Here is a 15,721-nt window from a genome sequence, read left to right as displayed (position 1 = left end):
TTATACTGAGAATGGAGTAGCAGTGGAGTTAGTAGCAATATAATATCAAAACATAGGAAATTTGAACCGTGGTATTCACCACTCAATACTGTACATGCTTGATTTGAGGGAGAAAATTCCACAGCAACGAGCGAAAAGCAAAATGCTTTTTGCTATAGAGAAATGAGCAAAACGAGTATCGTGGTTTACTGTGTTGGAAGTATTACAACAGAGCTACGTCAGTTTCGTGGTATGTATGATGTTTGAAAAGCTGCAAAATAAGAGTGAATTATGCTGTAGTATTGAACGTTCGATGAAACAGGATGCATTTATAAATTACGCACTGGATTCTATTTGTACAGAAGCTGCTGTTGGTGCTGTTACGATAGCGACCTCAATAGCAGTCTGAAGCGATTGTCTACAGAGAGGGCTAGGATATGCACAATATTTGTTAACCAATGATGCGGTAGTATTACACCAACATTGTGGTCAGAAAATTCACAGTCCCCAACTATACCGAGATATTTCGTTCTGGTAGCCTACTTCGAAAAACATTGTCTGAATAAATAACCAGTAGAGTTAATCTCAGAGCTATGATGATAGCTAGGGATCGAAGTTTGTCCCAGAAGGCTACAAGACTAAGTATTTCTGGAGTTTTTAAGTGAACGAAGTGCGTGTTTCTAGCAAGCAAAGTTCTTGACTGACGTCTGACGAAAATCTTGTTTCGTAAAATGGGGCAGAACAAAACTTGGACCACTTTAACACTTACAATAATGTTTACAAATTACATTGTTTACACTATCTACACTAGAATACGCTATTTTTACTAGGTCTACATTGATCAATCATTACTCAAACTAAGCTTACGTACAGTGTTCTGTATTGTACACGGTACAGTATTTAGAAAGGAATATTTTTATGGAAACAATATCTTTTTGGACTACTGTTGTGTGAGTAAGGACGTCATCGGGAACATTTTTAAATGACACCATATAGCTTTTAATATCATCCGACAAAGTATCATTTTTATATAATATTTCAGACCTGGTTGCTAATACTCCGACTGAGTCACTGGAGGCCATCTCGTAACTCCCCACTTCATCTTTCTCGGTTTAGACAGTAATATTTAATATTTTGGTGCGGTAAAAAGCAGACAGGAAGATCAGTGACGGATTGTACACTGTTTTGTCGGCAGGCAGACAGACAGACAGACAGACAGATAGGATAGACAGACAGACAGACAGACAGACAGACAGACAGATAGACAGATAGACAGATAGATAGATAGATAGATAGATAGATAGATAGATAGATAGATAGATAGATAGATAGATAGATAGATAGATAGATAGATAGATAGATAGATAGATACATAGATACATAGATAGATAGATAGATAGATAGATAGATAGATAGATAGATAGATAGATAGATAGATAGATAGATAGATAGATAGATAGATAGATAGATAGATAGATAGATAGATAGATAGATAGATAGATAGATAGATAGATAGATAGATAGATAGATAGATAGATAGAACCTTAAACTCTTCAGCAATATCCTTAATAACTTAAGGCGTTGAATAATATTTGCGTTGTCAAAAATACTCACACGTGAACGCTTTGTTGCAGGTTGCGTGATCGGTATGAGGGGCCTTGGATTCTCGTCCCAACAACAGAGCATGTTGTGCTGTTTTCTGCTTTCTTTAGACTCAAACGCTTTCTACGAACCAGTGTATCAGACTGGCATCACAGCTTTTACGAACTTTCGTCTTTCGCTAGTTGCTTAAAATCTACCACTGATGCACAGAGCCTTAGTAAGGCAGTGTAAGGGAAAAAGATATGGGCGGACGGTTTCACCGTTCCTTTCACTTCCCCTCTCATGCCCAGGGCTGTAATATTTCATTTGTTATGCACTGTGGTTATAGTTATCAAGGTAAAAATTTTAATTTTGATATATTTTGTTAGTCCCGTATTATAGAAGCAGTTTTATTAATGAAATCAATATAGAACAATATGTTGTTAACAGAAAACTACTGCAGCCCTTGGCATAAGAAAGAGAGTGAAAGTGAGGGAGAAATCCCCACCCATGATCTTTTCGATTATACCTCCTAATAAGTAAATGCAAAGTAAGGGTCTGTGCATCAGTGGTGGATTTTAGGCGAATAGCGAGAGCCGAAAGTTCGTAAAAGCTATTATGTCCGGCTCATACAATCCGTCACTGCTCGTATAGCACCAAAACATTATTGTCTTACCCGGGAAAGGTGGAGTGGAGAGTTAAGTGCTTGTCTGCAGTGACTTAATAGAGATATTAGCGCCCAGGCCTGATATACTGTAATAAATTGGAAGAAACTGATCTGCACGGACATTAATATGAAGACAAACTTAAGAAATTAAGAAATACCGTGTAAAATTTTGCAGTATCGTCTATTTTTACTAGCACTGTAATTAGCAATCAGACAATATTTTATATTACTAAATTAGAATGTTCTGAATAATAACTGTCTTGCCTTTCTATATAGGGTTAGCATGAGAACAAATTCTATAGGAGGACATGGAATCTAAAATAAGAGGACATTGCTGAAAAAGGAGGATTTTTTAAAAATTGGTATGAACAAAATTAAAGATAAAAACAATGACTCAACTTAGTCAGTTTTCTCACTAGTTGCTGGATTAGTATTATACCTGTATCCTACTTATCGGTGGAGCCCACTTTGTGCACAAGAGTCTGAAGGGACCAACTTATCTTCTAACAAATAACTATGGAACTGTTCACAGGATATGTCCACAGTCTACTATATACAGTCACGAAGCTTGAGTTTTGAGGGTGCTGGAAGCAATAGACTGTGCCGGAAATATTTTGCATTGCCTGTAATGAGGCGATATTATCGATCCTAGCGGTGAGCAACTATCTAATGTTTGCATATTTACTACGTAATGAGCTTCATATACTAGACTGTGATATGTCTTCGACATTATATTTCACCATGATGATACCTCTGACTGTCTCCTTTAGCATGCGATTTCGTTCTTTTGTCTATTGAGTAGATATTAGGGCAAATACTCTCTCAGCACTTCCATTGTGACTTGGGATAAATAAATAGAATTGACATATTTTTAAGAGTTCTGACAAAGTTTCAGTGCTCGCAGAATTATTGGAATTGAAGAATTTGCACCATTGTTTAACTAAACTTAAATCTTTGTCAAAATTAACTTGATTGGCATATCTTTGTACATTGCAGAATAAAACTGATAAAATAACTTAAAATCATAAATAGTGATATTTTTAGAGTGTAAGAATTCAATGCATGTCAATAGGTCATCATATTTTATGGTGTGTGGATAAGCTTCAGGGCTTCTACCGCGTTGTCTTGGTGTTATTGGCTGACGTTTCGACCGCTGTGATGTGGTCATCTTCAGGGCAGTTGTTGGATAAGAAAAAAGTCTGCCAGCTCTTATATATATATATATATATATATATATAGTAGTCTCGATGGGGGGAGTACTTGCTGTGATAGGTCGTAGGTTCTCCTTTTGGCATCTGATTGGTCCTACGTTGTCCAATCCGGTTGAGGTCTGTATGAAGGGGAGTATTCATATTAAATACTGGCCCTCATAAGGTCCGAAAGAGTGACCTTGATACCGTGCCCGATGTCCGGATGAAGGGGGGGGGGCGCCGCGTACATGTGGTCGAAACGTCAGCCAATAACACCAAGACAACGCGGTAGAAGCCCTGAAGCTTATCCACACACCATTCACACCAGCCGCGGAAGCCTACGCGAACATAATATTTTATGTATTTATGTGCTTCAGCTTCAAGCATTGAAAGCAGTTAAATTCTTTAATAGGTTTTCACTGTTTATTTAGATATTCTATGCATAATATCGCACATTATTCAATATTCATATTAATTCCAGTTGAAATGCGAAATTCCGAACATTTCAAATCTTTTTAAAATGTTTGCCGGACAGGATAGAATTGTTAAAAGAGAGAACATGTCCTCCTTTTGCCGGACGGATAGTAACCCTATTTCTTTCTCGCAAGAATTTCATAACTGACTACGTAGGTAATGAAAATAAACTACATTAAAGTGAAATAATTCGTTGTGAGGGGAATTCGGCAGTAAGGAGCAACTTGTAGTGTAAGCCTTAAGCCACAGACTTATCTCTCAGATTCCAAACACGCACGGTATTCTCTTTCAAGTTATTACCACCCAGAACAGACCTAGCATAACGTAAGCTTGAACTTATAACTGGATGTAATGAAGTTGACCATTTCGTCATAGAAAGAATACGTCAGTGGTTGTTGTAGATTACAGACTTACGACGTCACGGTGTAACGGAGCGAGAACAAGACAGAATACCTCTTATCAATTCACGAAGAGCAACATAACGGTCATCCAAAAGGACTGAAGTCCTTTAACAGAAGAAAAATGAGTATACTAAAATGTAAAATGTCTACGACTCAAGCGCTAGTGCGTTGGTCTTCGAATCAGGCGGTCCGAATTCGATCCCCGGCCACGTAGCAATGGAATTTGTGGTTCACAAAGTAGATGTTGCAGAGAGTTTTTGTAAGAGTGCTCTTGTTTCCTCCTATCATTTTACCATCACTCTCTATCTCTTCCTCATTTCAGCTATCACCCTAAATAATTACTTAAAATAGGCCGGAGTGAAGTCTCTTACTCGTACAGGGAGAGAGCGGAGTTCTGAGCCCTGGAACTTATTAGATACTCGTCTGAGGGTGGGATTTGATTCTGGTACCAGAACCTTAATATATAGGTAATTATTTTTTAAATTATCTTATATATTATTTCAATAATCTGATTCTTTCTTCTGAAGGGACTTGTAAATTATATTTTGAATTTACGTTCGTCTGGTTGTCAACAAATAAAGGAAAGGTTGTTAAAATATCTCCATTCCACATAAAAAAATTTGTGGCCGCATGATCTAATTCCAATTACCAGTTTCGTCCTTCGTACTAGCAACTCATGTTCAAGTAATTCTGTACCTACTCTATAAAAGAGTACCTTACGTACTGTAAATTCAATCTTCACTTCTGCTCGATCCGAAAAGATAAAATTACTCGTACATGCTATCTACTGTCCGTTCAAGAGGTTATGTCGCAGGATCGTAGAAAGGGGGGAAATCACGTGACAGATAATTATTTAACGAGGCCGTTTTATTTAAGTTATTTTAAGCAGTTGTATGGGTATAATATTACGTAGACGTCCATTTCCTGATGGAAATAAATGTTCTCAGAAAAGAGGTAAGACAGCCCGCCACTAGACTTCACAGAGAGGCGAATAGAAGCTGGTGGGGGAAACCGAGATGCGACGTAGACAAATGGACGACAATACCTGTGCGAAAATGATGCAATATTTCGTCAATGGAAAACGCGAACATCTTTTTGGAACGTACTGTTTACTATGACCGTAAGGCTACTATGACTGTATATCCGGTCTTGGATCTCCGTGGAGGACGGTTGAACATCACTAGTAGAAGGGGTGGGAGTGAAGTACATTCAAAAACCCAGGTGAAATAAAAATTGAAGTAAAAATGAAATGATGTCCCTGTATATTACACTTGCGTGCTCGTCTGAAACCGAATACTATATGAACTTGTTCTCGGAGCACTGACTTAGATCTGTCAACAGCGCTGGCGTACCAACAACCAGCCGCGTGCTTCAAGATTGAAACACCTGACGCCTTTCGCTCAAGGTAGGTGCAAGTGGCTCTCATTTGAGCGGACGTACTATAGACTGATCATCCGGTTATGTTCCTATTCCGAAGTTTCCGTCAACTATAAAAGGGATGTCAAGGAATCCAATGAAAAATCGTCGGTCTCATCTCGCCGAAATATCAATTCAATATCACCAATCCCAACGATATTGATATAGTGGCAGTTGACATAGCGTCGCTTAAAAACATACAGAGTGAAAAGTAATTAAACCGACAAACTCAAATCAACTCAAACTCAAAGTATTTCGCAATATTATTATTGTTTAGTCAACTGTCCGAAGAAAGGTCTGAACCACACAAGTATTACCAAGAAGGCATCTCTTATGATGCAACTAGGCGAGGAGATAATGGGGTAGGGGGGACATTTCTTTCTCCCTCCATTGCATACGTCCCCGAAAAGCTACCTATTACACTAGTCAAACTTCAGATGCATACAAACAAATTGTTCTTCCTCTGACATACATCGTCAAGTGAGATGTACTGCCTGATAATAGATGTGCAGTTTCCCTGGAAAAGGATGAGACGATTGAATATTCTTAAGTCTCAGATGTAAGACACTGCGCATGATCGGAGACCAGAGCACCGATACACAAGATAACGAATATTGAGTTACTTAAATTCAGGCTATTTGGTTTGTTACTAGCATCGTTCCGAAATTCACTTCAAAAACTGCAAAAAATATGATAATATTACGTAAATAAAACATAAATATATACATAAATCGTGTAGTTAAATCGACAATGGACATTCATGACTAGATCGACATTCCGCACAGAAAGGGACGCTTTTATGTCGTCTCAATAGCTCAGACGGTAAGACTTCTGCGTGTTGTGTAGAAGAGTGCGAGTTCGATTCTTAGTCTACACAACGATTTTTTTTTGTCCAAATAACGTTGAAATAGCTAAGTAACGTTGAAATAGAGATTTACAAAGTCCTGAGATTAAGTGTTAATGATCGCAAACAATACAAAATTACGAGTTATAATATTATAAACGTTAATCTAATGAATGCATTTATACACACATATACAATGTAAATGCATATATATTAAAAACTAACAATTAAAATGAAATTAAAAAAAAATATATGTAATAATAGACAAACTTTCACAAAGGTTTAGAGTCCTTATGCTAAGTCATTTGTTGAGTAATTATTACAATATTTTATTAATAGCTTTCCCATATGTGTAAGAAATGCACTAGCACAAAACAATTTTTGTTAAAAGTATGGTTTTGGATTATTTCATTCTCACCCCTTCAGTTAATTTTAACTATTTTATCTACGTTTTTGCAATAGTGTTTAATTTAATGTGCATCCAATTTTATTCATGTTATGATTGAATGAAAAAGCACTGTTGCAGTTATTGACTAATTACATATATTAATACTAATTATTAAATGCATCTGTTAAGTAACCAATTGCAGTATCTTTTGCAAAATCTTGAATGTTCAAGTTGTCAATAATATTTCTGTACCATATACTATAATACGTTAAAAGAATTTGCAATAGATTTGGGATCCTCTACTTTATAATCATTGGTTTTAATGAAAAAATATTTTCTTTCTTAGGATATCTACAAGTTTAAATTTAATAATATTCCGAATAGGTTTAATTGTATTATCTGAATTTTGTACTTTTCTATTCAAATGTATTCTATTTCCCTCTTTCATAACTTTTCATAAATTACACTGTACTTCTTGCAGTATTTAAGAACATGAGGATCATTACATTGCAACACATTACATATAGATTCTTCTTTTAATACATGAGATTTTGAAGTCCCTGCGTTATCTACATGTTTTTACTTTTGAATTTTTTCACAACATTGAGTGGAGAACATCCACTGAAGTGATTATGAAATTAAGTGAAAGATACAATACATTTACTCTTAATATCAGTAGCACCAGTATCATATATGTTTTTCCAAGATTCATTTTGTAGACATAAATGTAAATAATCACTAGATACAGCATTTACGATCCTTTCTTAGTTTTTTAATTAATATTTTCAACTTGTTCAGTAACACTGGAAACACTTAGGATTTGTTTATCATGTTCAGACAAACCATTGATCATAGGTTCTGTCGAATAGGAATTCAGTCTAATTCTGTGTACAAAACATTTATCAATGGCTGTGCTACTTCAGCTTGTATGCTGTGGGAAAATGAGTCTACGACTAAGGTTTCCAGTTTCAAGGAGTGAATTTAATTTACTTTTACGGAGAAGTTCCGAGAGATAATCTATGTTTATGTCACTACAGATCACAAATTCCATATGAGACTTCTAAAGTCTTTTCTTTACAAATTCAATGTAGGTTATAAATATTAATAAATAATCTAAGAAATATGAATGATTGTAGTTAGAATTCTGATTTACATTATAAAAAGCAAGAAGCTACATTCCTCCGCAAGATTCGAACTTTCGATGATGGTTTTGTCGTCCAACGCACAACCACAGACCTATTCAATGCTAATGTTAATAACCTACAATTTAGCTGTAGCAATGTGGTGTCGTAACTTGGGATTTGTTTACATAATGTAATTAGATTTAATTTGATTATTTTTGCAACAATTGGACTTCCTGTTAATTAGTTACTTAATTTAGGGATGATTTATTAACTCTTACTATGCAAGATGCCTGTTATTTCAGTAATTCTGTATCACGTTAAATAGTCATTGTCTAAACTAAAGTATTATCGTCATCCCTCATTTCTCATCGTAATGGCGAACCGACGTGACATGAGACAGCGAGTTATAGCTCTAGTTGAGGCTGGATATGGGACTAAATCTGCTGGCCGTTTGGTCGGTGTTCCTGGAAGTACAGTCGCAAGGTGGGTTCATCGTGACCTAAATTTAGGGGAGGTCGAAAATCGCCCTATTCCTGGGCGTTCGCGGATTTCTTCATTGTAAGAGGATGCTCTCTTATTCGAGACAGTTCGACAGGACCCCTTTCTGACTGCTAACGAAATAAGAGCAGCATCTAACTTTCCCGGCTCTTCACAGACTGTGATCAGCAGGTTGAGGAACCGCGGTATTAGGAGCCAGAGGGCTGCGCAAATGGAAATATTGGGGGAAGCACAAGCTGTCGACCATCTTGCCTTCGCTACCAATCGAGTGGATTTCGATTGGAGAAATGTAATTTTCTCCGGCGAAACAACCATCTCGAGTGATTACGAAGGTCCTGTCCGTGTCTATCGTGAGGATGGTCTCCGACATGACCAGCGCTATGTGCACCGACGTGAAAGATCGGGACGCTTTAGCATATCGTGTTAGGGGTGGATGTCTTACGATGGACCTGACGTTATAGAACGCATCGATGGTCGGTTTAGTGCGGGAACTTACGAGCACATTCTGGAAAATATATTCCTTCCCTCCGCCCGAGAACGTTTTCCCGAAGGAACATTGCTGTTCCAGCAAGATAACCATCCCGTGCACTATGCTGCAAGCATTCAAAGATGGTTTCAAAGGAGACCCGAGATCGAAATCATTAATTGGCCTCCGAAGTCACCTGATTTGAATGTCATCGAAAATTTATGGGCGTAATTGCAAAAGAGAAGAATAGCCACCTATGCCCACCGACGCCCTCGAAATCGAGACGAATTGTGGGATCAAGTTGTTGACACCTGGGAAGACCTCGCCGGGGATCAGAACTTATTCCACAATCTCGTGACATCCATGCCGGATCGACTTAGAGCTGTAATAGAAGCTGATGGCATGTGGACAAGATTTTAAGTTCAGAGGTCTCTTTTTGTTTCTTATGATTTTTGTTTGAGGAAGAATACTTTTAACTTCCAAGTAAGATTTATTTATTTTTTGACGAGGTTCAGCCCACTTGTAAGACCCAGAAATTGGGCATAAATTATTCCATATTTTTTGACAAATTAGACAGTCGAGGAACTCTGAACAAATTAATTACACCTCAATAAAAAAATAAGTTTTATCCGGGATCGAACACGAGATGTTTCGGTTATATAGTGGAACCGACACGCTACTATATGAGCTAACGAGACAAGACAGTGACAGCAGCAGTCCGGAATGTAGATCCCTTAGCAGGCATTTGCCATTCGGTACAGTGAAGCAATGATATTTTGTGACTCGAGCTATGTTGTGAAATCCTGGCCTTAAATGGCAGTCTTCTTCGTGATCCTTATTCTGGTCCTTGTCCTTGTTGTGGTCCTTGTAACAATTCTTGTATTATTTGTCATGTTATGTATCGTTACGTCGATATCGAGTGAACCGCGCTGTACAACTTTAACTTCCGACGACCAAGAATCGTCTCATTCTTTTTCAGGGTAACTGTACATATCAGCCAGAACCTGAATCAGTGGTTTCGCAATATCTCTGCCAGAACTAGTTTCTTAATAGCACTTCCGAGGGTGCTTCGACACCTTAGAAGGGCTGTCGGAATGGATCTTGTGCTGCTTGGTCACCTCCCGGGCATGAACTTAAGTAGGGTGGGGGGGGGGTTATAGAGGAACCACTGGGTGAGCGGGTGAGTGATTTCATGCGGCCGGTGGCTGGTACACCTCATTCTCATTTATTTCATAATAAAATTTCTTTGATTTCTGTACGAATAAAAAGCTTCAAATCTATCAATATTTTATAATTTCTGGCTCTACCACTGTGATTTTTTTTTCCAACTTTTCCTGAACGACACTGTCGAGACGACGGCGACGTGCTGAAGGGTCGTCCCTAATCCGCCCGTAGCCACTCATTGTTGCTGTTGCTGCTATTGTTACTACTACCACAGCTTAAAGATTATTTATGAAAACGGATACCCGATTTGTCTGAACTATATTTTGTTTTGTTACCATTATTTTCTTTAGGACTTATTTAAAACTTTTTATTCAGGTTCGCGCATGTAGTTCCCATGCTTCTACATCAGATATTAAAATTACGATATTTTATGTCATAATGTGCTTCGTATAGTATGAGATGTAATGAAGAGAAAAAAAAAACTAAAAAAACAAAATATGATTACGCTAGAGGGTAGAGAGAATAAATTTTCTCTTTATAATAAGAAATTGAATTAAGGTTCAATGGACAGTTTTCCAGGAGCGCTATCGTTAATCTGAAGCAAAGAACGAAAATAAATAGTAAAACAAAATAGATAATTAAGATTCATTGAAAGACTAATATGAAGACCATATTGTAATTAAATACTCATTCGACGCAATCCTTGTTACGGAGAATTTTTAGCCATAATTAGACACCAATATGAACTCCCTTTTGTATACGTGACATTTTTCATTAATTACTTTTTCCCTTCAATTATTAGACCTACCGGACTGTTGGAAAATTATGGTCCCATCTTTTTAATTACGGCTAACAGATCTTGTTCCCTGTAGATGGCAGTTCTGCGCGGATGTAGAGGTCGTGCTGCAGCTCATTATTTCAAAATGTATTTTCCTTTTCCACTTAATTAATAACGATAAGTGGAATATTGAATTCTTCCATGATGTTCATGTCGATGTAAGTCATGTTTACACAAATGTTCTCGTCATGACTTCTATTCTACAATCGGATAATGTAATTTTTATTTATTTGTTTGCCGTGTTTAATCTTTCCCTCTCGTTTTATCGACTTACATTCCAATACGATGTAAGGTAGAGTGGGCCTATATTTCTGTATCAACATTAGATTTTCTCAAAATGCAGGCCTCTGTAACCGTGTAGTCGACACGATACAGGACAATTATACAAAATAAGGGGAAAATTCCAGTCCCCTGAAATGAAGAGAACTCTCATTTCAAGCCAAGGAGGATTAAATGTTTCTCGGGAGTTTAGCTGTTTTGTTTTACTTCATATATCATATTTCACCAATATTCTTTATTTTTTGGAAGGAATCCTTTGACCGGACCCCGATTTTTAGCCATGGTTGGTCCTTTGATCTAGTGATAGCTCGAGATTTTCATAGCAGAACTCCATGCTAGAAATAATATTTCATCCCTCCCTTCCAAGGAACCAGAGAGTAACGCAGTAGACTCAGTAGAGGAAGACATTGATTTATTTTTCACCTAAATCAGTGTTTTTCAAACTGTGAGGCGCCAGAGTTTACCAAGGCTAGCGCGAGAATTTACTGGATTTTTGTACCGAAATTGTAAAATATGCATTATTTTCGAAATAAAACAAAACTAGTCAGTAATAACATTTTTCTTTTCATAGTTCCTTGATAACAATCAGATGCATGGGAAGTGCGGTCTGTCAACAGCGTCCATGACTCAGCGTGATTGTAACTAGAGAAGGCGAGCAGCATTAGTAACTAGTGTCACCAAGTGTAGTGAGGTTAAGAAGCTTCTTCCACTACGTCTATTTTCCATTTGAGACTTAGTAGTTCGTGAGTGTGTTATCCCAATGGATAAGGTTTTAAATACCGGTACGTGTAAGAAATGTGAACTGGACAAGGCTGAACCTAGTGTTTTCGAGAAACCAAAACTGAAGTACAGGAAATATGACGAGAGGAATTTGGACCAGCTCAGTTGGTAGAGCGTTGGTACGTTTAAACAAAGGTCCCGGGTTCGATACCTGGCTCCGAAACAATTTCTCCCTCGAAATTATTCAAATCAGCTTTACAGGGAGTTATACCTCAAAGCTCGATTTGCAAAGGAATAAACTGTTAGAATCTGCAGCACAAAATATATTAATTAAACTTCTTTATTTTATTTATTTTTTTTTTTTTTACTTTTCTAGAATTTCGTTTATATAATGGAGGAATAGTAAATAAACAAAAAAAAAAAAAGAAATAAATTAAATTCGAATCGATTATTCTATTTCTGAAAGTAGTATAGACGATCGTAAAAAACTACAAAATTCCACATACTTCTGATGGTAATAAGGAGGCCTGCGTGAAGTTCCCAGAAATGAGACCAAGGCCGAACTTCGTTGCAAGGAGATGTTGATTCCTGAGAGACACTTTAAAGGAGAAGCTTTGAAAGACGATATTTTGGCGAACATTCATCATACTGAAGTTCCGACAATCGCACTGTCACACCGTATCAGATTCGTGGGTCTTAGTCACCACTCATCAACGAAGATTTTATCATCTTACTTCCTTTCCTGTATGTGAAGTAATGGATGTTCGCTAACATATCTCTCATTTGTTCCTCACTTGTCGCAATAATTCTATTGTTCTTAAGCACGTCTATTGTCGCATAACATCGCATAAATAGCTAATAAAACGCCCCTCCTTTATTCATTGTTCATAGAGGAATATAATAATGTTATTTGTTAGGCAGAGAGAATTTTAAGTATGTGGCTGTAATTCCACAATTCTACTTCATATCTTAGTACTTATACGTAAAATATGTTACAAAGAGAGTTTTAAGATTGAAGTTCAAATCTGTCAGTATTCTTATACAGTGCAACTTCTAGTAACAGTCCACACCTGTGGAGTAACAGTTAGCGCGTCTGGCCGCAAAACCAGGTGGCCCGGGTTCGATTTCCGGTCGGAACAAGTTATCTGGTTGAGGTTTTTTCCGAGGTTTTTCCCTCAATCCAATATGGGCAAATGCTGGGTAACTTTTGGTGCTGGATCCCGGACTCATTTCACCGGTATTGTCACCTTCATCTCATTCAGACTCTAAATAACTTAAGATGTTGATAAAGAGTTGTAAAATAGCCTACTAAGATAAAAAAAATAAATTCTCGTAACAGATACCTCTAAATAACGGAGAATTCCAAATTTCTCCACAGAATTACATGCGCTCTTCTAAGAAAATCAGTTCCCAATAGCGGACATTCTCTGTAACGAACACAGCCACTGTTTTTCACTTCAACTTTATGAATAACAGACATGGGATGCACTAAAAATCCAGTCATCTGGTAATGCTATAAGTACGTTCTTAGATTTTAGGTCAATATACGTTGGCCTAAACCTCTCTTATGGCTCATAGTCATAAATAGCTGACATTTTATATACATTGTATGAAAGTGAAAATTGTGTTCAAATAGTGCAACAATCCTTGGGTAGTTCGAGGAGCGCTAGAGGAAGTGACACACGACCAACACTGAGGAGGTTGGTGGATTCTACCGAGGAAGATGAACTTGAGGACGATCACTTAATTGGAGGTAAAAGGCCATATACAAACACTAGTATAAAAAATTTTGAACTATCAAATACAAATAATGATAGAAGTACTGAACAAAACTATTTACTAAGAGGTAGGCAACAACAAAAACTTAACTTTCCTATAATGGGAAAATCCAAAAAAATAAATAAATAAATAAATAAATAAATAAATAAATAAATAAATAAAATAAAAAAAAATAATAATAATAATAATAATAGTAATAATCTGAACAATAAAGATGTATTTAGTAGTAAAATTCTTTGTTTATAAAGACATCAAATTAATTCGTATATTTCAAGATTTTAAATTTCAATAAGATTAAACATAAAATAAATTTAATAAAAAGTAGAATAGTAATTAAACGAAAATGTGAGAATGGAAAAGAATGTCATAACTGTAATTGATATTTGATTTACGTAATAAATATGTCAAGTATGTTTACATGTATGATGCAAGATGTATAAATAAGCAAATAACTTGCTGACAAGCATGTAGCAGGAATTTAGACTGACCTACTGTACGCGCTGAGAAATACCGATTCAGCTATTGCAGTGTGCTGGCTATGTGTCAACAACTGCTAACCTGGTTGCAGTGTGATGACATGGAAGAATTAGTTAATAGGCATAAGTGAACCTATAATTAAACATAAATATGGAAGTTAGGGAATAAATTTAGATGTTTAAAGTAAAGAAAGGAAAAAAAAATGAAGAAAAAAATAATTTTAAAATGTTCATGGTAGAAGATTGTGAAAACGAGCAGATAAATAAGTTTTAAAGGTTTAATAGTTATCACGATTGGCTTAAACATGCACTGAAACTAGACGTAAGTGCAAGTTTAAACAAATAATTACTGAGATTTGCGATAAATTAATTAGTTTAGGAAATTGTATATTTATTATGTATAACTACTTTTGTATATAGATCATTTTATTAAATTATTAAGTTTGTACTTCTGTGAGCTAATATCAATAAATCTATCACTATATACACTGTAAAGTAGTATTCTTACTTCGTATATACAAGCCCCCATACGCGTCTGCTATCAGATATTTCTGGACACTTAGCTCTGGTGTGTGAAGCATATTATAGTATGCTGAATCACAGAAGCCTTTAAAGAAGGCAAAAGAAATTGAACCGCAGTAACAAGGTATATAATTTCAAATTCTTGATTTGTTATATGTTACTTTTGATTTAAATTACCTCTTCTTTTATATACGTGTACATTATTACTTACTTACTTACTTACTTACTGCTTTTAAGGAACCCGGAGGTTCATTGCCGACCTCACATAAGCCAGCCATCTGTCCCTATCCTGTGCAAGATTAATCCAGTCTCTATCATCAGATCCCACCTTCCTCAAACCCATTCTTGTATTATCCTCCCACCTACGTCTCGGCCTCCCCAAAGGTATTGTTCCCTCCGGCTTCCCAATTAACACTCTATATGCATTTCTGAATTCGCCCGTACTTGTTGGTTTATACATATTGACTAAAAATTTTATTATGTTGATTCAAACGCTGATCTTCTATTTTATTCTTTTTGTTATAATACTGCATTCTGCTGCCAGGAAGTCAAAAGGAGGATAGCAATGCCAAGGAAGCTTTTAACCTCTAGAAAAAGAACTAAGGAAGAAATTAGTGAAGTGCGTTGTGTGGAATTGGCATTGTATCAGGCAGAAACAAGGACATTACGACGAGGTGAAAAGCAGCGAATACGATCATTTGATATGTAAATGTGCAGAAGAATGGAACATGTGAAGTGGACAGACTAAGAAATGAAGCTGTGTTGGATAAAGTGGGTAAGGAAAGAATTGTGCTGAAACTGATCAGAAAAAAGAGAAGGAATTAGCTTGGTCATTGACTGAAAATAAACTGCCTACTGAAGGATTCACTGAAGGAATAATGAACAGAAGAAGAATTCGGGGCAGAAAGAAGATAT

This window comes from Periplaneta americana, chromosome 16 (assembly GCF_040183065.1).
Source record: "Periplaneta americana isolate PAMFEO1 chromosome 16, P.americana_PAMFEO1_priV1, whole genome shotgun sequence".
Taxonomy (NCBI): Eukaryota; Metazoa; Arthropoda; class Insecta; order Blattodea; family Blattidae; genus Periplaneta; species Periplaneta americana.
This window is presented reverse-complemented; position numbering follows the sequence as displayed.